Below are 22,588 nucleotides of genomic sequence, written 5' to 3'. Positions count from 1 at the left end.
GGTGCACAGACACAAGTAGAGGGAAAGACTTACCCAGCCCCGACCTAATCACAGCTACATGATTAAGTAATGACTGTCTCCCCCTCCCTAACTGTCTCTGTAGCCAACTCTAAATATAGACAGGTGGGTACACTATTTCCTGGGTTCTTATTGCTCTCGCCTTCAGATAATTATGTTTAATTACCCTCTCCACTAATTTGATGTGATGATCTCTCTGTGCATTTCTTCGATGACACTACACCATCCATACAGTGTCTAGCGCTATCGCTCTCTCTAGGTCTCCTATTGTTTCTGAGAGAGAGAGAGAGAGAGAGAGAGAGAGAGAGAGAGAGAGAGAGAAAGAGAGAGAGAGAGAGAGAGAGAGAGAGACCAAGTTCTCATTTACAACTGCAACCTGGCCAAGATAAAGCAAAGCAGTGCGACAACAACAGAGTTACACATAAACAAACGTACAGAAAAGAAAAACGTAAAAGAAAAATCTATGTACAGTGTGTGCAAATGCAGAAAATGCGAAAACAATTACAATTTAGCATTAATACTGGAGTGATAGATGTGCAGATGATGATGTGCAAGTAGAGATACTGGGGTGCAAAAGAGCAAGAGGGTAAGTAATAATATGGTGATGAGCTAGTTGGGTGTGCTATTTACAGATTGGCTGTGTACAGGTACAGTGATCGGTAAGCTGCTCAGATAGCTGATGCTTAAAGTTAGAGAGGGAGATACAAGACTCCAGCTTCAGAGATTTTTGCAAATTGTTCAAGTCATTTGCAGCAGAGAACTGGAAGGAAAGGCGGCCAAAGGAAGTGTTGGCTTTGGGGATGACCAGTGCAATATACCTGCTGGAGCGTGTGCTACGGGTGGGTGTTGCTATGGTGACCAGTGAGCTGAGATAAGGCGGGGCTTTACCTAGCAAAGACTGTTTGCTGATGATGTGGTGCTTCTGTCCCCAACCAAGTAGGGCCTACAGCAGCACTTAGATCTTCTGCACAGATTCTGTCTTACCTGGGCCCTGACTTTAAATCTCAGTAAAACAAAAATAATGGTGTTGCAAAAAGGTCCAGTTGCCAGGACCACGAATACAAATTCCACCTTGACACCGTTGCCCTAGAGCACACAAAAAAAACTGTACATACCTCGGCCTAAACATCAGCCCCATAGGTAACTTCCACAAATCTGTGAACGATCTGAGAGACAAGGCAAGAAGGGCCTTGTACGCCATCAAAAGGAACATAAAATTCGACATACCAATTAGGATCTGGCTAAAAATACTTAAGAATACAGTTATAGAACCCATTGCCCTGGTTGCGAGGTCTGGGGTCACAACCAAGAATTTCACAAAATGGGACAAACACCAAATTTAAGACTGCATGCAAAATTCTGAAAAAATATTGTAAACCACGTAACGTAAAACACAATAATGCATGCAGAGCAGAATTTGCCGATACCCGCTAATTATCAAAATCCAGAAAAAAGCCGTTAAGTTCTACAACCACCTAAAAGGAAGCGATTCCCAAACCTTCCATAACAAAGCCATCACTTACAGAGAAATGAACCTGGAGAAGAGTCCCCTAAGCAAGCTGGTCCTGGGGCTCTGTTCACAAACACAAACAGACCCCACAGAGCCCCAGGACAGCAGCACAATTAGACCCAAACAAATCATGAGAAAACAAATAGATAATTACTTGACACATTAGAAAGAATGAACAAAAAACAGAGCAAACTAGAATGCTATTTGGCCCTAAACAGAGAGTATACAGTGACAGAATACCTGACCACTGTGAATGACCCAAAATGAAGGAAAGCTTTGACCATGCACAGACTCAGTGAGCACAGCCTTGCTATTGAGAAAGGCCACCGAAAGCAGACCTGGCTCTCAAGAGAAGACAGGCTATGTGCACACAGCCCACAAAACAAGGTGAAAACTGAGCTGCAATTCCTAACCTCCTGCCAAATGTATGAACATATTAGAGACACATATTTCCCTCAGATTACACAGACCCACAAAGAATTTGAAAACAAATCAAATTTTGATAAACTCTCTTGGGTGAAATACCAGTGCGCCATCACAGCAGCAATATTTGTGACCTGTTGGTACAAGAAAAGGGCAACCAGTGAAGAACAAACACCATTGTAAATACAACCCATATTTATAGTGATTTATTTTCCCTTTTGTACTTTAACTATTTGCACATCATTACAACACCGTACAGTATACAGACATAATATGACATTTGAAATGTCTTTATTCTTTTGGAACTTTTGTGAGTGTAATGTTTACTCTTCATTTTCTATTGTTTATTTCACTTTTGTTTATTATCTATTTCACTTGCTTTGGCAATGTAAACATATGTTTCTCATGCCAACAAAGCTCCTTAAATTGAATTGAATTGAGAGAGAGAGAGTCCCATGCAGTCTCCCAGCCAGTCACGTCACGCTCTCTCACCTCTCCTTCTCTCCCCGTGGGCCACTTCACCAGAGCTGACCTATATCCTGAGGGGGTGGCAGGCTGACTCAGGTCCTGGGTTGAATCCCCTCTGCCTGCCTGCTGCCACCACATAGCAGCCACACAAACGGGCCCAGAGCCGTGGAGCAGCAGTGGCACGTCTGCTCGCTGCATGGGGACGAGTAGGGGGACGAGGAGGAGGGGTTTTTGTGTCTGTAACATGGACCCCATCTGGGATGGGCCCTGGCCGTCACCATGGCGACCCTCCGACACAGAGGATCTCCGTCTGGGCGATAGACACCAGACCCTGTCTCTGTCCGCGTCCGTGTCCACACTGCCGTTTATCTCTACGAAGATGAAAGCATTGATTGAGGCTTGACGCATTGCAAATGCCTCATCATCATTTAGCTAGCACCATATCAGTAGATCTGTGACTGTGCAAGTGTTATTTCCTGTGTGTTTGGGTGCAAGTTTTGACACATTTTACATATCTGTAAAGAAAGGACAAAGAGTCTGGATATGAATTATATGCAGAAAAAAAACACAAAGCTAACATAGCTAACAGCTAACCCGCTAACAAGGTTTTAGCCCATGGGAAGCCTCAGGCCAGAATGGGGCTGCATTTGAAAAACAACGTTGGAGCTTTGGCTTGTAGGGAACACAGCACGGTTAGCGTGATTAGCACATGCATGCACTCCTGTGTCAGTCAGAGCGTACAGACAACTACTGTCTCCACTAATGATCTATTTCACAAACGTCATCGACTTATTGGGGCACAAAGAGAACAATGTTGAGGGGAGCTTGTGTCCATTCACACCAGGGTTGTGTTCATTAGGGCACGCAACATATTTTTTGTTGTTGTACGTTTCTCAAAAGAAAATGTAAATTAACGCTGATCACCATCACCATCAATACATATAATCAAGAGCACATACATTTGCATGGAACCACACTTTACAGTGCAAGGAACCATTTTTTGTTGTTGAATACTTTGAGAAATTGTCAAGGTTGTCTACACAGACAGAAATAATTTACCCTGGCTGGTGTGGCTGCTTATTGTTTGAGCTAGAAAAAAAACCAACAGAGCTGCTGGGAGGGAGGCAGAGGGAGACAAGGAGAAGGAGGCAGAGGGAGACAAGGAGAGGGAGGCAGAGGGAGACAAGGAGAGGGAGGCAGAGGGAGACAAGGAGAGGGAGGCAGAGGGAGACAAGGAGAAGGGGCAGAGGGAGACAAGGAGAGGGGGGCAGAGGGAGACAAGGAGAGGGGGGCAGAGGGAGACAAGGAGAGGGAGGCAGAGGGAGACAAGGAGAGGGAGGCAGAGGGAGACAAGGAGAAGGGGCAGAGGGAGACAAGGAGAGGGGGGCAGGGGGAGACCAGAAGAGGGGGTAGAGGGAGACATAGGGAGAGAGAGAAGAAGAGGGGAAGACAGAGGGAGAGAGGAAAGGAGAGGCACATACCCAGCAGCCCTCTGTGATGCCCTGCTGACAGTCCAATACTGCTGCAGCTTTGAGCGTCGTTTACCTAGAGTGGAAACACTATTGATCGTACTGCCATCCGGTGCTGAAAAGACTTCAAAAAACGTTTTGTCTTACTTTATTTAGCTAGCTAGCTTGTGGCGTGTGTGTGTTTGTGTGTATGTGTCCTGCTGGGAGAGGAATGAAACCTTGATAGAAATTATGCAAATATTAAGGACAATGACAAGGGCTATAGGGAGGATTTTTGGGAAGGGTAATCACACCAGGTTGAACACAATATTGGCTTCTGGCGAAATGAGGTCTCTGGGTTTTCAATGGGATTTCAGTTGTGTGTCACATCTCGAATTTTCAGCGTTAGGTTTCGGTAGAATTTAAACCAAATATAGATTTGGTTTAGCTTATTTAGCATAAACACAGCTCTAAATTACTGATCCTCAGAACTACTAATACTCTCAACACACCTTGGCCTGCATTCTGTTTCTGTCACGCCCTGATCTGTTTCACCTGTTCCTGTGATTGTCTCCACCCCTTCCAAGTGTCTCTTATTTTCCCCAGTGTATTTATCCCTGTGTTTCCTGTCTCTCTGTGCCAGTTCGTCTTGTATGTTTAGTCAAGTCAACCAGCGTGTCTTTCCCGTACTCCTTTTGCTATTCTCCTTTTTCTAGTTCTCCCGGTTTTGACATTTGCCTGTTTCTGGACTCTGTACCCGCCTGCCTGACCATTCTGCCTGTCTTGACCACGAGCCTGTCTGCCACTCTGTACGTCCTGTACTCTGATCTGGTTTTGACCTTTTTGTCTGTCAACGACCATTCTCTTGCCTACCCCTTTGGATTATTAAACATTGCAAGACTCCAACCATCTGCATCTGGGTCTCGCCTTGTTCCTTGATAGTTTCACTGTAAAGACAGAGGTTTTACCCCAGCTACTAGGCAATATGCCTAAAATACCTCTTAAAAGTTTGATAAACACAGCATAACTGCCCCTATCTTTTTGAGAATAAAATAGCTCTTGTCCTTCCTTTGAAAAACCCTCAAGTGACACACTGCTATGCCACTAGCTCTGGAAACAAGAGCAGGCCACCCACACATCTAATTCACTAATTCTCTTTCTAAAATGATCCGTCAGAAATTGTTGCAACCTCTATTACTTAGCCAATTCAACCTCTCTTTCGTATCGTCTAAGATCCCCAAAGATTGGAAAGTTGCCACGGTCATCCCTCTCTTCAAAGGGGGAGACACTCTAGACGCAAACTGTTATAGACCTATATCCATCCTGCCCTGCCTTTCTAAAGTCTTCGAAAGCCAACTTAACAGATCACCGACCATTTCAAATCCCACCGTACCTTCTCCACTATGCAATCTGGTTTCCAAGCTGGTCATGGGTGCACCTCAGCCATGCTCAAGGTCCTAAACGATATCGAAACCACCATCGATAAAAGACAGTACTGTGCAGCCGTCTTCCTCGACCTGGCCAAGGCTTTAGACTCCGTCAATCACCGCATTCTCATCGGCAGACTCAATAGCCTTGGCTTCTCAAATGACTGCCTCGCCTGGTTCACCAACTACTTCTCAGATAGAGTTCAGTGTGTCAAATCGGAGGGCCGGTTGTCCGACCCTCTGGCAGTCTCTATGGGGGTGCCACAAGGTTAAATTCTCGGGCCAACTCTTTTCTCTGTATATATCAATGATGTCGTTCTTGCTGCTGGTGATTCTCTGATCCACCTCTACGCAGACGACACCATTCTGTATACATCTGACCCTTCATTGGACACTTTGCTAACAAACCTCCAAACGAGCTACAACGCCATACAACACTCCTTCCGTGGCCTCCAACTGCTTTTAAATGCTAGTAAAACTAAGTGCATGTTCTTCAACCGATTACTGCCCACACCCGCCCACCCGACTAGCATCACTACTCTGGACGGTTCTGACCTAGAATATGTGGGCAACTACAAATACCTAGGTGTCTGGTTAGACTGCAAAGTATCCTTCCAGACTCACATTAAGCATCTCCAATCCAATATTAAATCAAGAATCGGCTTCATATTTTGCAACAAAGCCTCCTTCACTCATGGTGCCAAACATACCCTTGTAAAACTGACTATCCTACCGATCCTTGACTTCGGCAATGTCATTTACAAAATAGCACCCAACACTCTACTCAGCAAACTGGCTGCAGTGTATTACAGTGCCATCCGTTTTGTCACCAAAGCCCCATATACTACCCACCACTGCGGCCTGTATGCTGTCATTGGCTGGCCCTCACTACATATTCGTCGCGAAACCCACTGGCTCCAGGTCATCTATAAGTCTTTGCTAGGTAAAGCCCCGCCTTATCGAAGCATTTTACTGGTCACCATAGCAACACCCACCCGTAGCACACGCTCCAGCAGGTATATTGCACTGGTCATCCCCAAAGCCAACACTTCCTTTGGCCGCCTTTCCTTCCAGTTCTCTGCTGCCAATGACTGGAACTGTTTGCAGAAATCAGTCTTATATCTCCCTCTCTAACTTTAAGCATCGGCTGTCAGAGCAGCTTACCGATCACTGTACCTGTACATAGCCAATATGTAAATATCACACCCAACTACCTTGTTCCCATATCATTACTTACCCTCTTGCTCTTTTGCACCCCAGTATCTCTACTTGCACATCATCATCTGCACATCTATCACTCCAGTATTAATGCTAAATTGTAATTATTTCGCCTCTATTGTCACGCCCTGGCCATAGAGAGGGTTTTGTTCTCTATTTTGGTTAGGCCAGGGTGTGACTAGGGTGGGCATTCTATGTCCTTTTTTCTATGTTTTGGTATTTCTTTGTTTTGGCCGGGTATGGTTCTCAATCAGGGACAGCTGTCTATCATTGTCTCTGATTGGGAACCATACTTAGGTAGCCTTTTCCCACAGGGTTGGTGTGGGTAGTTGTTTTCTGTTTGGTGTGTTCACCTGACAGAGCTGTTGCGTTTTGTTCCACTTTGTTTTTTTGTTGCAGTGTTCAAGTTATTAATAAACATCATGAACACGTACCACGCTGCGCTTTGGTCTACTCCTTCTTCCAAAGACAACCGTTACATCTATGGCCTATTTTTTGCTTACCTCCCTACTCTTCTACATTTGCACACACTGTCCATAGATTTTTCTATTTTTTTCCTATTGTGTTATTGACTGTACATTTGCTTGTGTAACTCTGTGTTGTTGTTTTTGTCGCACTGCTTTGCTTTATCTTGGCCAGGTCGCAGTTGTAAATGAGAACTTGTTCTCAACTGGCCTACCTGGTTAAATAAAGGTGAAATAATTTTTTAAATAAATAAATAAAAAACATCTCACCACCATGAAGAGTCTGGGTCTGAACTACTAACGCAATCTTTTCTTTGGTCCAACCACCTTCTTATAGAGTAAATAAATCAGGTAAAATGGCCTCCTAACTGGACCTAGATTAAGACTAGTCCTGGATTAAAAATGTATGTTCCATGGAGAATCTCCATTGAAATAGCCTTTTAGTGGATAACTAGTTTTATCATCTGTGTACGGGAAACTGGCCCTGTTCTTTAGACTAGATTACATTTTCAGTATAGTTATTCTCCATTTGCTTTGTTCTGAATCTGAACTTTCTCATTTCATAGTCTATCTCCTCCTCAAAGTACAACAAAGTGGTGGAATACGGGGCTTATCCAAAGAGTGAATAGTTTCACATATTAACTAAGGAGCAGCTCCAAAGGCCAGGGTTCCACGAGGCCATGGGCCAAGCAAAACACAGGAAGTTGAGTCAAGAGGCAAAATCCCTTGTATGGAGGTGTGGTGAGAGCTGGCCTGTGCTGACCTATGGGACCAGTAGTATGTGGGTTTGATGGGTGAACATCTGACATATCACTCTCTGCTTTTTGATGAGGGCTACCATGGGGATACAGTCCAACAAGCCCTTGGTGGAACCACGATTGAGTTACAGAAAGTCAGGCTGGATTTACCAGAAAGAAGAGAGGTGGAGGAAGGGAGGAGGGGCAGAGGAAGGGAGAGAGAGAGAGACAGAAGAAAGATAGCAGACAGCGAGAGAGCGTGAGAGAGGGGAGGGAGGGAGAAAGATAGAAAGTGAAAGAGGGGAGGGAGAAAAATAGAGACAGAGGATAGACAGGAGAGAAAAAGGGAGGGAGGATGATAGCAGAGATAGAGGGATAGAGAGAGAGAAGAAGAGAAAAAAGAAAGAGAGAGATTGGAAGAGAAAGAGAAAGAAAGCAGGAGAGAGAACGAGAGAAAGAGAGGTACAGCTGCGCCCGTTCCCCATGCTCTCGGAGGAGCCATCACCAGCACAGCTGCGCAGATGCTAGTGTGATCTGCTACGCTGAGCAGAAGCATTACAGCTCTGCACCACAGCACGCATACGCAAACAGACAGACACCCAGCACATGCACAATATACACACACAAACACCACATTTCAACAAGACGTTTCCACTGCAAATACAAGAAATGATCATGCACACGATGCTCATGCACACGGGGACACTCGCTGACACAAGATCAGCTTGTCATCCACCCAAGCAGGTTGATATTTGTTGTCATGAATCTTGCCCTGGAGGCAAAACTGAGCGATTTCCGCTAGATAGGCCAGCTGCAGAGTCAAACTTGGCTATATCGTAAAGATTCATGAAAACAAAAAAATGTTCTGCCTCCAGGTCAAGATTCAAGACAATAAATGCCAACCTGCTCCACGCAACCGCGCAGCTATAGTCACGACACACAATACACCCCCTTATACAGTAAATCCATATGGGAGAGTTGTGTATGCCTGTATGGTTTGCATGAGTGTATAGGAGCCTTGAGACAAGCAATGTGGTATGTTCCATCCTATTCCTATCATTCACAGCAGCAGAGAAAAATGGGCTGTGTGGGAAAAAAAGGTAGGGCATTCAAGATCGGTATGATTTTGATTGCCCTGCCTTGATAGTAGTACACTCTGTACAGTATCAGGTTATATTGTATTGGTATTTGAGGTTGAGATAAGTGCTGAGAGCAGGGTGAAGGGGCTACAATGTGTGAGAGAGGTGTAAAAAAGAATGCTAACTCTTCCGACAGGTACAAAGTAACAGGCAGAATGTGTGGCTCCTCACAAAGACTATGAGGTGACCTTTGCTGTGCCTGAGCAGCACAAAAGAACTCTACCTGTGATGTTGACACACACACTACCTGTGACACTGAGAAATGCACCTGTTGCCATGGGAGATGATGTGTGGTTTAGGAGTGTATATAACTTCTCGATGTCTGAATGAAAAGCCCTTGTCCTTGAGGAAGGCGTGGCGATCCAGTGAATCGAAAGATTATTATATTATTATCCATGACTAAGCTGTGTCCTAGCAGATCTGAGAGAAGAGATGGACAATTGTCAGTGGTTTTAAAGGGCTCAGCTATAGGGTTCTGATAGCGTTTAGCTCAGCAGGCTCACAGTTTTGAGGCACGTAGGAGACCTGGGTTTCGAACCCAGTCGTTCACACTTGGCAAAATAATCAATGAAGTGGGCTCTGGACATGAACAGGACCATTAATCAGCTGAATCTATCTGAATCGGCTCTAACATTGGTTATCATATCAGATTGCAAAGGATCTCAGCAGTTTGATTATCCTGATCCTCTCTCTCTACGCTATACTCTTTTTACCGTTATGGCAAATGTCTCCATTTATTTTCCATTTATGTTTTTTCCATATTCAGATTACCTTCCTGCCCCTTTTCCACATGTACCTCCCTCTCTGTGTCTCTCTCTCTCTCTGTGTGTGTGTGTGTGTGTGTGTGTGTGTGTGTGTGTGTGTGTGTGTGTGTGTGTGTGTGTGTGTGTGTGTGTGTGTGTGTGTGTGTGTGTGACAGACAGACAGACAGCGAGAGATGTTGGGGAAAGTCGCTCATTGCCTCCATCTCTCTCTCTCTCTCTCTCTCAAACACACACACAGGATAAGAGTCATTAGCATACTTCCAGAAGCTTCCATGGACCAATAAACACCACAAGTCAAGCAAGACTGCTTTGAATTCATCACAGCCCCCTTCCTTCTCTCCCTCCCTTTCTCCAGTCCTTTTTGCTGCTTGTATATTGTGAGCGCTGGGCTCCCTGATGACTCACCCTCCTCCCTGATGCCTGCTATCCCACACTGCCACTACTGCCACCACCATGGACCGAAGACCAGCAGCCAATGATCTGGTTTAACCTCTGCCCAATCAGGAGGCTAGGGCACCACAAAAGCACTAAACCAGGAACCTGACCTACACACAGGAATTCAATATTTTGATTCTTTGTCATTATTTTGTGAATGAGAACTTGTTCTCAACTGGCCTACCTGGTTAAATAAAGGTGAAATAAATTATATTTTAAAAAATACATTTTTCTTTTCAGACCCTCTTTTTTCCTATCTCCCCCTCTCTCTTTCAATATCTCTCTCTCTCTCTCCGTCTCTCTCTGTCTCACTCTCTCTGTCTCAGATTTCCCAAATGCGAAGCGTATCAAATTATCCTGTGGCTCTGTGCAAGTGCATTAAAGAGAGAGGACTGTAATAGAGGAGCATAAATCCTGGGGAAATGGGAACCAGAACCAACATGCAGACACAGTAAATTATGAAAATAGAGCAATAATGATCCCAAAGCAAAGGGGCAGGTATTATTTCCATGTGACTGTGGCGAACCAGAGGAGTTCTAGGAACGAAGTGGCACTGAAATGGAAGAAACAGCACCACCTTTCACTGTGTAAGTCTTTGTATAGGCATGCATGTGCCCATGAGTGTTTGTGTGTGTGGTGTGTGTGTGTGCACGCACGTTTGTCTAATACGCTGGGGAAGCTGATTCCTCACCCATGCTGAGTCCATTAATTGAAGCTAAAGTGCAGGTCTGTGCTGATATCATGGAATGCTAACAGCCAACGCAAATGTATCAGCATTACAGGCCAACCGCCAGAGTAGCGCCATCATTTGTCCTAGCTATATCAGGTCAGCCTTGGAAAAGTCATGAAACATTCCAGCCACTGAACAACAGCACCATTTCTAGAAGTGCACAAATGTGTCTAAGAGAAGACGTCCTTGTTAAATCAAATGTTATTTGTCACATGCATATGGTTAGCAGATTGTTAATGCGAGTGTGGCGAAATGCTTCTGCTTCTAGTTCCGACCACGCAGTAATATCTAACAAGTAATCTAACCTAACAATTTCACAACAACTACCTTATACACACACAAGTGTAAAGGAATGAATGGCAGTTAGCAGCTAGCAGTTAGCTGCAGAGATCTAGTATGCTATCCTATTATAGTGTTACATGGGAAAGCCAAGGTCGATCCATAGCCAGAGTTGTGATCTGATGTGCTGTACATACTCACAGAGGTGCTCAATGTCTCTTTCCTTGATCATCACCCATCTGGGTTGAGTTCATTAGGGCACGTAACAGCAAACACAAATGATTGTTTCTTACTGGACCAAGTCCAGGTAGTCCCTCTTTGTTTTAGTTTCTTCTGTTCGGTGCCCAATGAACACGACCCTGATGTGTACGAAGCAGGAGACTACAGCAAGGTTTTCTACAGCTGTGTTCCATCATAGAGAGAACTCTCTCCCAAATTAGATTTCCCTCATCTGCGGGCATCTTGGCATTGAGCAGAACCAGGTGAGACCATTGACGATAACAAACAAGCTACAGGGAGAAGAAACACAAGATCAATGCCTCTCTAACAAGAACTGAGACTAGGTAATAACCATATTACCGCCACGAGTCATGAAGGCAGTCAAATTCCATGTGACCGTTGCCAGTAATTAGGCTTTTCCAAGCTCTGATGCTGCTGATGGTCGTTAGTAGCCTACCAAACTTGCTAACTGCCTGGTACTCAGCACTCTGTTGTCCCTCTAATCACTCCGACATCAATGCAAATGTATTCGGAAATCGAATCAAACACTTCGTGAGAGCCCATGAGCTCATTTTGTGCAACATTTCAATAGGCTATGCAATTGCGCGAGAAAACAGACCGGTGGCCTCTACTAAAAATAGCAGGATCAGCTATCTATAGGCTAGGCCTACTATATTTATTTCTCAACTTTCCTAATATTAAGCACATTGTTTATCTTTACAATAGGAGTATAGCCTACCTGGCTGGCATGAAAATAAACCACAGGGAAAAGCGCCCTCCATTCGCTATTTAAGTGAATAGATTACGTATTTTTTCCCCTGCCCCTGTTTGGAGACAGGTGCATGATAATGGTCCATTCTAAATCAAAACAAATTTCACACATATATTATCTAGTATATGTAAAGACCAGATTAAATCAAAAATAGTCTGATGGGTAACAATATTAGCCTATAATATAATTATATATTATCACTTGTGAATGATTCCCAGCATAAGAAACATCGTCCTTTTTGTGTGACTTTTTCAAATCATAGTCGAACACCTCATCTAGCCTAGCCCATAGGCCTACATGTTTTAATAATGTTTGTATCACAACTAAAGTGGCCAAAGAACTTCTTACAATTAAGCACATTAATACACTTTACAAGGGGTGTAGAGCCTAACTGGCATCAGTGGTGTAAAGTACATAAGTAAAAATACTTTAAAGTACTACTTAAGAAGTTTTTGGGGGTATCTGTACTCTACTATTTATATTTATGACAACTTTTACTTTTACTTCACTACATTCCTAAAGAAAACTATTTACTTTTTACTCCATACAGTTTCTCTGACACCCAAAGGTATTCATTACATTTTGAATGCTTAGCAGGACATGAAAATTGTCTAATTTACTCACATCTCAAGAGAGCATCCCTGGTCATCCCTACTGCATCTGAAATGGCGGACTCACAAAACACATGCTTCGTTTGTCATGGATGTCTGAGTGTTGGACAAATAAAAAACTAGAAAATGTGTCCGTCTGACTTGCTTAATATAAGGATTTTGAAATGATTTATACTTGTACATTTACTTTTGATACTTAAGTATATTTTAGCATTTACATTTACATTTGATATTTAAGTATATTCAAAACCAAATACTTTTAGACTTTTACTCAAGTAGTAATTTACTGGTTGACTTTCACTTTTATTTGAGTCCTTTTCTATTAAGGTATCTTTCATTTTACTCAAGTTCTATTAAGGTATCTTTCATTTTACTCAAGTTCTATTAAGGTATCTTTCATTTTACTCAAGTAAATTCTTTTCCCACCACTGAGTGGCATACATAAGCAGCGCGTGAATTTCAAGTTTGGGGAAGATAATTTTCCCCATAAAAATGAACCTTTATAATAAAAGCATTACATGCATAATTGCATTTGCGGTCACTTTTGATAATGGTGTTTTCCTGCTAATGGAACATTCACGCTTATAGCCTACTGCCGTGCGCGCATTGCTGCGCTTATAATGTGAATAAGTAGCCTAATAGTTTATCAACATTTTAAGCGAAACGTTCTGATCTGTTGCGTAAAAAAGTGTTTTTAATGCTAGTGGTTGTATTGATTTGGGATCTATTGCATCCCACAACTGTCCCAGACTGTGTTTGGAATATTTATTTCTCGCACACAATAGAATAGGTCGACCTTTGTACTATGGGGATAGTAGATTGACATAGGCTAGTGCTTTTGAAGTTCGTTAGGCCTACTCATATTGTTGGCTGACGAAAAGTAAATGTGGACAGTTCTTCCAATATTTTCAATATGCTCCTCCGAGTTGGATGAGGAAGCGCGCAGTTGCGTCCGGATGTGTCTGTCTTCACTTGTAGACTGTGAGAAAGACCCGAAGGCCACTGCCCGCAAAAGGCAGGGATTTTTTTAGGGTGCAATACAGCGACACAAAGGGGATGCCACAGTCAAATTCCAGGCATTATCAAGTGCTTGTCAAATTGTAAATGAGAGCCTGATATAGTGTGTACAGCCTGCGCAAAAAAAAACAAAGCAGAGCTCATGCCTTTCAAGCAATTTTTCTCGAATCATCATTGGAGTTGCATCATGCAGCCTTACAATGTATTACAAATCAAAACATATAGCCCAACATTTGTAGAACAGCTAAAGTTACATTAATAACTCTAAATTAAGCATATAGGAACACCTATTTCTTTGTTAACCGCTCAACGCAGAATAGCCGCATGTGCACAATTTTAAGCAAATGTTGTCTGTTAATGAACTAGTGTAGCCCACATCCACATGGCATAGCCAGATCAGGGCCTAACATAAGGACAACTCAGAGTATGCTATTCTGTTCTTCTGAAATAGTCAACATTTTCTTTATATCATGTTTCTTTAGACCTGTCTAAAATAAATAACGGATTTACTTTGAAGGTGTAGGCTATGTTACATGGATTTATTAGACTTTTTAAAATGTAGATGTTCCAAAGGTCTGCATCAGTGGCTTGTAGGTGTAGAAGCCATGATATGCTAAATGTGTTTGTGTTAATTAACGGTCAATTACCGTGAGACCAACAGTTATTTGCTTGACAATTACTGACTGACGAAATCTTGTGCCCGCCACATCCCTAACTGAGACAACAGCACTGCTAATGCTATGCGCTAATGCTAATGCAATCGCTAACGTGTGTTCCTATGCATTATCTCCCATCTGCTCTGAGTACTTTTGTAGAGCCCACCCAGGTGTGAAGGGCCTCTTGAACATGCACATGCTTTGTATGCTGTAACGTGCTTGATAGAGATGAAGTGAAGCTGGGGAGTTCAATCAAGTGTTGTGTGCTATTGTTTAGCTAGCATCGGTGATATCACGCTGAAGAGCTCTGAAAATAGGCCTACTCAACTTAATGTTGGTTTGACACTTGAGGAAGGCAGCGACTCTATAGAGTAGACACAGTCCTCAACACAGACCTAGATAGCTTCTAAAGAAAACCGCCCTGGAGATTCACTCCGAATGTTAAACACTGTATCGAAGGTGCTAAATGTTTTCAAACGACACAGCAGCGCAAGCGCATTCTTTTGGGGATATCGCCATTGGATATTGATACAAAACCTCGCCTGTCCTTAAAATCCAGCATAAACAATGTCAGTCAACATGCAGCGTGGTTTTCCCTTCATTTACAATTGGTTGAATTCTGGCTCAAGCCTCCTTAGACATTTCTCAGTAGTAGTACTTGAGGGAAGTATTTCCCCCGTGACAGGGGCTTAGGTAAATTACAGGGACTTCTGGTCTTTGTAGAGAGGACTTGGGCTGTCTGGACAGCCCCTGTACTCTGCACTCTGTGGAGCCATGCAACTGAATGAGCTCAGCAGCCTCCCCATGGAACACATGGGGAGGTCATCAAGCAGAGGGAGACTGGGAAATAATCTGACCATCAGCATGAACTAAGCAAAATGATCCAGACACTCATCTACCACCTATACTTCTAACCCTGCGCTGATCAACCTGTCTCTCTCTCTCTCTCTCCGACCCCTCAGTCCGGTCCTGTCAGAGTAGGGAGCTGAGGCCAAATGTCTGATTGCTGTCTGTCCAGCCAGCAAACCTCCTCTCTCTCTCTCTCCTGAACCATGACCATTGATCCTTCAATTATTGGATCCTCTGCTCGTTTTTCCTTGAAATTGCTTAGCTATAGCACCGGTAAATTTGTCACCACTTTGGGCAGAAATCCATGTTGAGATTACAGGGCCTGTTGATGGGGGATGGGTCCCTGAGGCCAGGCTGTGCTGCAGGACTTACACAGACTCTTTCTTACTACCCTCTTCTCCAATAGCCAGAGCTAGCTTAATACATGAACCCGAATCAGGACACAAAAGGTGGGGTGATTATACCAAAGAGGGTGTGTAGTATGCTCAATTATAACTTTGATGCGATTCACTCTGGTCTCCAGATTCAACTGTCTTTGGAGTGCTGTCACCCCCCCCCCCCCCCCCCCCGAATACACAGCCTGATGGACACCTCCAAATGAACCTCCTAGAATCACCATGTCTCACAAGTCAAGTCCTCAGTCCACATCCTCTTTCTAAAGTTATTTCTGCTGGCCAAAAATGTGCTACGGAACCCTAGGAAATAATGAAACTATTACGAGTGTTCATTCTCACATCCTGGCATTAACTAAACTGTCATCTAACTAAATGCTTTTTTATGTTTGCAGTGGATTATTAACTGTTGCTGTAATGTAGGCATAATTTATGCATTAGATATTTGACAACTGTGAAGAATAAACCCATTTATTCTGTTGCACGCTCCCCAGTGAACTATCCCTTTCAATGATAGAATTTCCTCGTTTTAAACCCTAGAACTCATTTAATCATCATGCCTTTTCTTCTTTTACCGAATTACTCAATATGATGTTTTACTGATTATACAGCAGTATAATTAAGTTTAATGCTATTTCCTGTTGTATAGAGAAACAGACTTAAGTTGCATTCTCGAGGTCATATGCAAATTCACAAGTTGCCAAGTCTGCCTTTTTTGCATAACAAAAATGCTCACAACCTATTCGCTTGTCCTAGTCTGAAAAATGTCCAAAGAAATATGCTTAGAAAAGGTTTTTGTTTTGAACAGACAAAATGTGTCTGTGTCACAGCGGTACAAATATACTCTATCAACAAATCCAAGTACCCTTTGATGCATTATCAGGTAAAGCTTGCACAAATAAAACACTCATGATTGCCCACGCTCATTCATTCAGTGCTCATTTACTTATATTTAGGTGAGTTAGGTGCAGTATAAACGGCAGTTAACTCGGGAAGATCATTTCTTCTCATTTTTTGATGCATTGCTTGAATCAACTGGAAGTGAACTCTGCCTCTTGTAACACTGACTCCCCCGTGTGAAATGTAAATCCCTGAACTACCACATCTTTGAAGCTGATGTCTGAGGACCCAGACAGGACTAATGTAGAACGGAGTGACTGTCTCCTGTCCTCTCCTCCCCTCTCAAGTTCCATGTTTTAATGTCATGTTCACAAGTACAGTGAAATGCCTTTCTTGCTAGCTCTAAACCCACTAATGTAGTAATCAATATACTAAAAATAACATAAGGTAGAAAAAAACAAAAAAAGAACTAAGAAGAACACAAGAAAGTAAGAAGAAATACACAGGGTCAGTTCCAATACTATATTTACAATGTGCAGGGATACTGGAGTGATAGCGGTAGATATTTATAGGGTAAGGTGACTAGGCATTAGGATATATGATAAACAGAGTAGCAGCGGTGTACATGATGATTGTGTGCATGTGTGTAGAGTCAGTATAAATGTGTGTGCATGTTGTGCTTGTGAGAAAATCAAGCGTGTGTGTGTGTGTGTGTTGGAGTGTGTATGTGTGTTGGAGTGTCAATGTGTAAGAGTGTGTAGGATCCTGGGAGTGTGCATAGAGACAGTACAAAAATAAAATAAAGGGGTCAACTCAGATAGTCTGTGTAGCCATTCTGTTAGCTATTTAGCAGTCTTATGGCTTGGAGATAGAAGCTGTTCAGGTGCCTGTTGGTGTCAGAGTTGGTGCGCGGTACCGCTTGCCATGCGGAAATGGAGAGAACAGTCTATGGCTTGGGTGGCTGGAGTCTTTAATGATTTTCAGGGCCTACCTTTCACACCACCTGATATAGAGGTCCTGGATGGCAAGGAGCTCGGTCCCAGTGATTTACTGGACTGTCCGCACCTTCCTCTGTTGCGGCATGCGATCGAGGGTGGTGCTGTTGCCATACTAAGCATACCAAGCAGTGATGCAGCCAGTCAAGATGTTCTCAATGGTGCAGATTTTTGAGGATTTGAAGGCCCATGCCAAACCTTTTCAGCCTCCTGAGGGGGAAGAGGTGCTGTCGTGCCTTCTTCACGACTATGCGCGTGTGTGTGGACCATTTTAAGTCCTTAGTGATATGGACACCGAGGAACTTGAAGCTCTCTACCCACTCCACTGCAGCCCCATCGACGTGTAGGGTTGACCAGAGATGAACTGTTTCTCCTAGCTTATATGAGAAATATTACTGGGAAGAAATGACAGATTGTCTGCATAATTAAATAACATTCAGCTAAGACATCCATTCAAATCCCCAGGGGTCTCTTCACAGTCCCCAATTCCAAAACAAATTAACAACAACGCACAGTTTTACACAGAGCCATGATTGCATGGAACTCCCTTCCATCTCCAATTACTCAAGCAAACAGCAAAATTACCTTAAAAACACAGATTAAAAACAACTCATGGAATGGCGGGACTGTGAGGGGATACAAACACACAGACATACTCTTAACACGCACATTATTTTTGTTGTTGTATTGTTTGTATATTGTTGAATTTTAAATGTGTGTGAATTTCCTTGGCTATCAGTGTATCAGTTTTGTTACTTGTCATGCTTTGTGTTTTTTTTGTGGACCCCAGGAAGAGTAGATGCTGCTTCTGCAAAAGCTAATGGGGATCCAAATAAAGAAACAAACACACTTCATTCTATCATGTCCACTTGGCACAGAGGACTTACTTTAACTCAGGACCAAACTGAAGAAAAACGATCATATCAAAGACTGACAGCAATATCGCTCAGATTAAATATACTGCTGAATTGGGAGAGCATGGAAATGATCAAATAATACAAAAACAAGTGCCTATGAATATATAATCACATTGGTGAACTAAAGTTATGGTGAACTAAAGTCACAGTGAACCATTCTTTGAAATTAATTAGAGTTGAATAGTCAATGAATATAGCAACAAACAAACAAACAAACAAACAATATTTCCTCCACAAAGAAATTGTGTATAAAATTCTAATGCTTTTGTATACGTTTTAATACCAGCTGAATCCCAAGCATTGTGCACAGTTCACTCTTTGCATCGTGTGTTGAGTGTTAACCAAGTGAATATGACAGACAATCTCAGAATTATTAACTCCCCAAACAGCCATTCGCTGCCAGGGCCTAACAAAGACTCTGTATATAAGATGGAGAGTTCTAATTCTCAAGATACAATGCAGCTGTGGACAAGCCTCATAACATGGAAAGGGAAGAGAGACAGAAAGAAGGGAATGGAGAACCAAAAATCACAGCAGGCTTTTTTTCTTCTCTAACCGCTGGTTGTTTGAAATCTGCCCGCTACCCACATGCTCACTTGGTTCGACAGACATAGCCCCCCACCCCCAAAACCCCTCAGGGGCAGATAGGTCCACCCTGCCCCCCACACACTCCCCCAACACTGTGTTCAGCCACAACCACAAGTGACAAAGCTGACACGGAGAGGGCGGTCTCATTGTCTCACCTCTGTCTCACACATGGGACTGGGGAGATCTCAGACGGTTCTCCCTCCCACCTAACACCCTCACTCACCGCCGTTACTCTCTCTGTCTCACACACAGAGGGTCAGACTATCATAGGGGGGTTATCCCATTTACAGACTAATCAATCCCACATTCCAAACCACACTGACAATCTCACACACACACTGCCTTTTAAGCAGGCTTTACCACACAGCTCAATGCATTGCATTTATCCTCATATAAACAATCTCCACATTAACACTGGTGTAAATAAAAATCCAGATTTACACTTTGATGGGAGGTACACCAACACCATGCAATTCACCCAGTGGCTTCCCAACTCCAGCCTCCACACACGCTAACCCCAAAATACAACTAACCCCTGGAAATAGAAAACAACCAAAGCTGAAGAAACACACACAGACTACTCACCCAATCAACCTGTGCTACCGCAGCTCTCTTCTCCTCCTCACTCGCTCTCTCCTTCCCTCGCTTCCCCACTACCGCGGACACAAAACATCTAGAGGAGCGCTTTGGTTTTCATTTGTTTGGTGTTTTTTCTTCTCTTTGGGCTTCTTACTCCCCACTCTTTTGTCCTGGCCGGTGAAAAGAGTGCACACAAAGACTTCTTCTTCCTCGCAAGCCCTGGTCCCCTCTAGCATCTAGACACTAGGACATCATCAAAGCAACTCGGGGGGGAACACTTCAGGGGCCTATTGTCTCTGTGTGAGTCTGTTTTTCTTGCAGCTCCCCCCCTCATGACTCGCCGCCACTTGGTACAGTCTGGGCATTCACGCCAAGTAGCTTTCACACATGGTGGAGGGGAAGCTTGTCTCAAGCAATTGCTGACAAGCTGCAAACAAGACAGCCCCCCCCCCCCCCCGCACACACACACACACACACTCACAGACATCTACCCTTACAAACACCCCTTTCTCCCTCTGTCTCCGTCCTCTCTGCCACTCGTTCTTTATCCCCCACTATTCAGGTCGCCCCTCCTCTCCCTCTCTCTCGTTCGGCGTGTAAGCCTTCCAGTCTCTGACCTGCTCACACACACACACACAGCAGAGGACTGCACAGGCACCATACTGCTCCCGCTTTCACAGGTGAAAAATCACATCGAGAGGGGAGGGTAGGATAAAACATTGACGATTCAGACTGAGGGAGAATAGGAGAGGCACCTAAATAGAAAGAGAGCAAGAGAGAGTGAGGGAAAGAGAGAAAGGTGGGGGGTTAGGAGAGGCACCTACATAGAAAGGGAGCAAGGGAGAGTGAGTGAAAGAGAGAAAGGTGGGGGGTTGGGTAGGACAGGATCTGTCCTCATGCCTGGCCTCAGAGGTTGGAGATCACAGCGTGAAAGAGGGGGGGGGGGCATAGTGGAGACTAGATCAGGGGGAAGGTGTTGCTTTTGGAACAATGAACCATGAGCACCAAACGTAGGAGGTAAAAGTAAAAGTCAGCTTCAACCCACATAAACTGACCCATAAAGTGAGTGTGTGGGTCTGTGGGATTTTGGTGTTTGTGATTGACAGACATAGATGGCAGCCAGACAGGTCAACAAATCAATCCTGAGGCACTTTGTGTTTATCACTAAAACCCCATTATTTTGTGGTTATATGTTTTGTGATTTTGACAACCTGCACAATGGTATCTTTATCATACACGTATGTAGTCGGTTTACCCTCAGCTTTCAAATCACCTCACTGGCCTTGACCATGTTGCACATGCAGCTTCATGCTGCTACCAACTTGTTTCAAGCAGACCAGCATAGTCTCTGTGCTCAAGAATTCCAAGGTAACCTGTCTAAATGACTATTGCCCCATAGCACTCACATTTTTATTTTTATTTTATTTCACCTTTATTTAACTAGGTAGGCCAGTTGAGAACAAGTTCTCATTTACAACTGCGACCTGGCCAAGATAAAGCAAAGCAGTGCGACAAAAACAACAACACAGAGTTACACATAAACAGACGTACAGTCAAAAACACAATAGAAAAATCTATGTACGGTGTGTGCAAATGTAGAAGAGTAGGGAGGTAAGGCAATAAATAGGTCATAGAGGCGAAAATAATTACAATTTAGCATTAACACTGGAGTGATAGATGTGCAAATGATGATGTGTAAGTAGAGATATTGGGGTGCAAAAGAGCAAGAGGATAAATAACAATATATATATTTTTTACCTTTACTTAACTAGGCAAATCAGTTAAGAACAAGTTATTATTTTCAATGACAGCCTAGGAACAGCGGGTTAACTACCTTGTTCAGGGGTAGAACGACAGATTTGTACTTTGTCTGCTTAGGGATTCAATCTTACAACCTTGCGGTTGCTAGTCCAATGCTCTAACCGCTAGGCTACCTGCCGTCCCATGTGGGAATGAGGTAGTTGGGTGTGCTATTTACAGATTGGATGATTTTTGCAATTCGTTCCAGTCATTGACAGCAGAGAACTAGAAGGAAAGGCGGCCAAAGGAAGTGTTGGCTTTGGGGATGACCAGTGAAATATACCTGCTGGAGCGTATGCTACGGGTGGATGTTGCTATGGTGACCAGTGAGCTGAGATAAGGCAGGGCTTTACTTAGCAAAGACTTATAGATGACCTGGAGCCAGTGGGTTTGCGACGAATATGTAGTGAGGGCCAGCCAACGAGAGCATAAAGATCGCAATGGTGGGTAGTATATGGGGCCTTGGTGACAAAACAGATGGCACTGTGATAGACTACATCCAGTTTGCTGAGTAGAGTGTTGGAGGCTATTTTGTAAATGACATCGCCGAAGTCATGGATCAGTAAGATGTTCAGTTTTACGAAGGTATGTTTGGCAGCATGAGTGAAGGAGGCATTGTTGCAAAATAGGAAGCCGATTCTAGATGTAATTTTGGATTGGAGATGCTTAATGTGAGTCTGGAAGGAGAGTTTACAGTCTAACCAGACACCCAGGTATTTGTAGTTCTCAGTCAGAACCGTCCAGAGTAGTGATGCTAGTCGGGCGGGCGGGTGTGTGCGGGCAGCGATCGGTTGAAGAGCATGCACTCGGTTTTACTAGCATTTAAAAGCGGTTGGAGGCCACGGAAGGAGTGTTGTATGGCGTTGAAGCTCGTTTGGAGGTTTGTTAGCACAGTGTCCAAAGAAGGGCCAGATGTATACAGAATGGTGTCGTCTGCGTAGAGGTGGATCATAGAATCACCAGCAGCAAGAGCGACATCATTGATATATACAGAGAAAAGAGTCGGCCCAAGAATTGAACCTTGTGGCACCCCCATAGAGCCTGCCAGAGGTCCTCCGATTTGACACACTGAACTCTATCTGAGAAATAGTTGGTGAACCAGGCGAGGCAGTCATTTGAGAAGCCAAGGCTATTGAGTCTGCCAATAAGAATGCGGTGATTGACAGAGTCAAAAGCCTTGGCCAGGTCGATGGCGGTTATGATATTGTTTAGGACCTTGAGTGTGGCTGAAGTGCACCCATGACCAAATGTTCGGTGATCTGTTTGTTCACTTGGCTTTCGAAGATTTTAGAA

At 43.7% G+C, this 22,588-nt stretch overlaps 1 protein-coding gene across 1 annotated transcript in view; it reads right to left on the bottom strand.

Annotated features, from left to right (window-relative positions):
- The window catches only part of LOC115195953 (B-cell CLL/lymphoma 9 protein), a 100,540-nt gene extending 80,598 nt beyond the window's left edge, over nt 1–19,942 (bottom strand). Inside the window, exon 1 of the mRNA XM_029756326.1 lies at nt 19,502–19,942. The gene's annotated coding sequence lies outside the window, so the exon portion shown is untranslated. The remainder of the gene's footprint in view (nt 1–19,501) is intronic.
- Nucleotides 19,943–22,588: the final 2,646 nt, after the last annotated feature.

This window comes from Salmo trutta, chromosome 6, assembly GCF_901001165.1.
Source record: "Salmo trutta chromosome 6, fSalTru1.1, whole genome shotgun sequence".
NCBI lineage: Eukaryota > Metazoa > Chordata > Actinopteri > Salmoniformes > Salmonidae > Salmo > Salmo trutta.
Note: the sequence above shows the minus strand (reverse complement) of the source record. Positions and strands in the feature narration are given on the sequence as shown.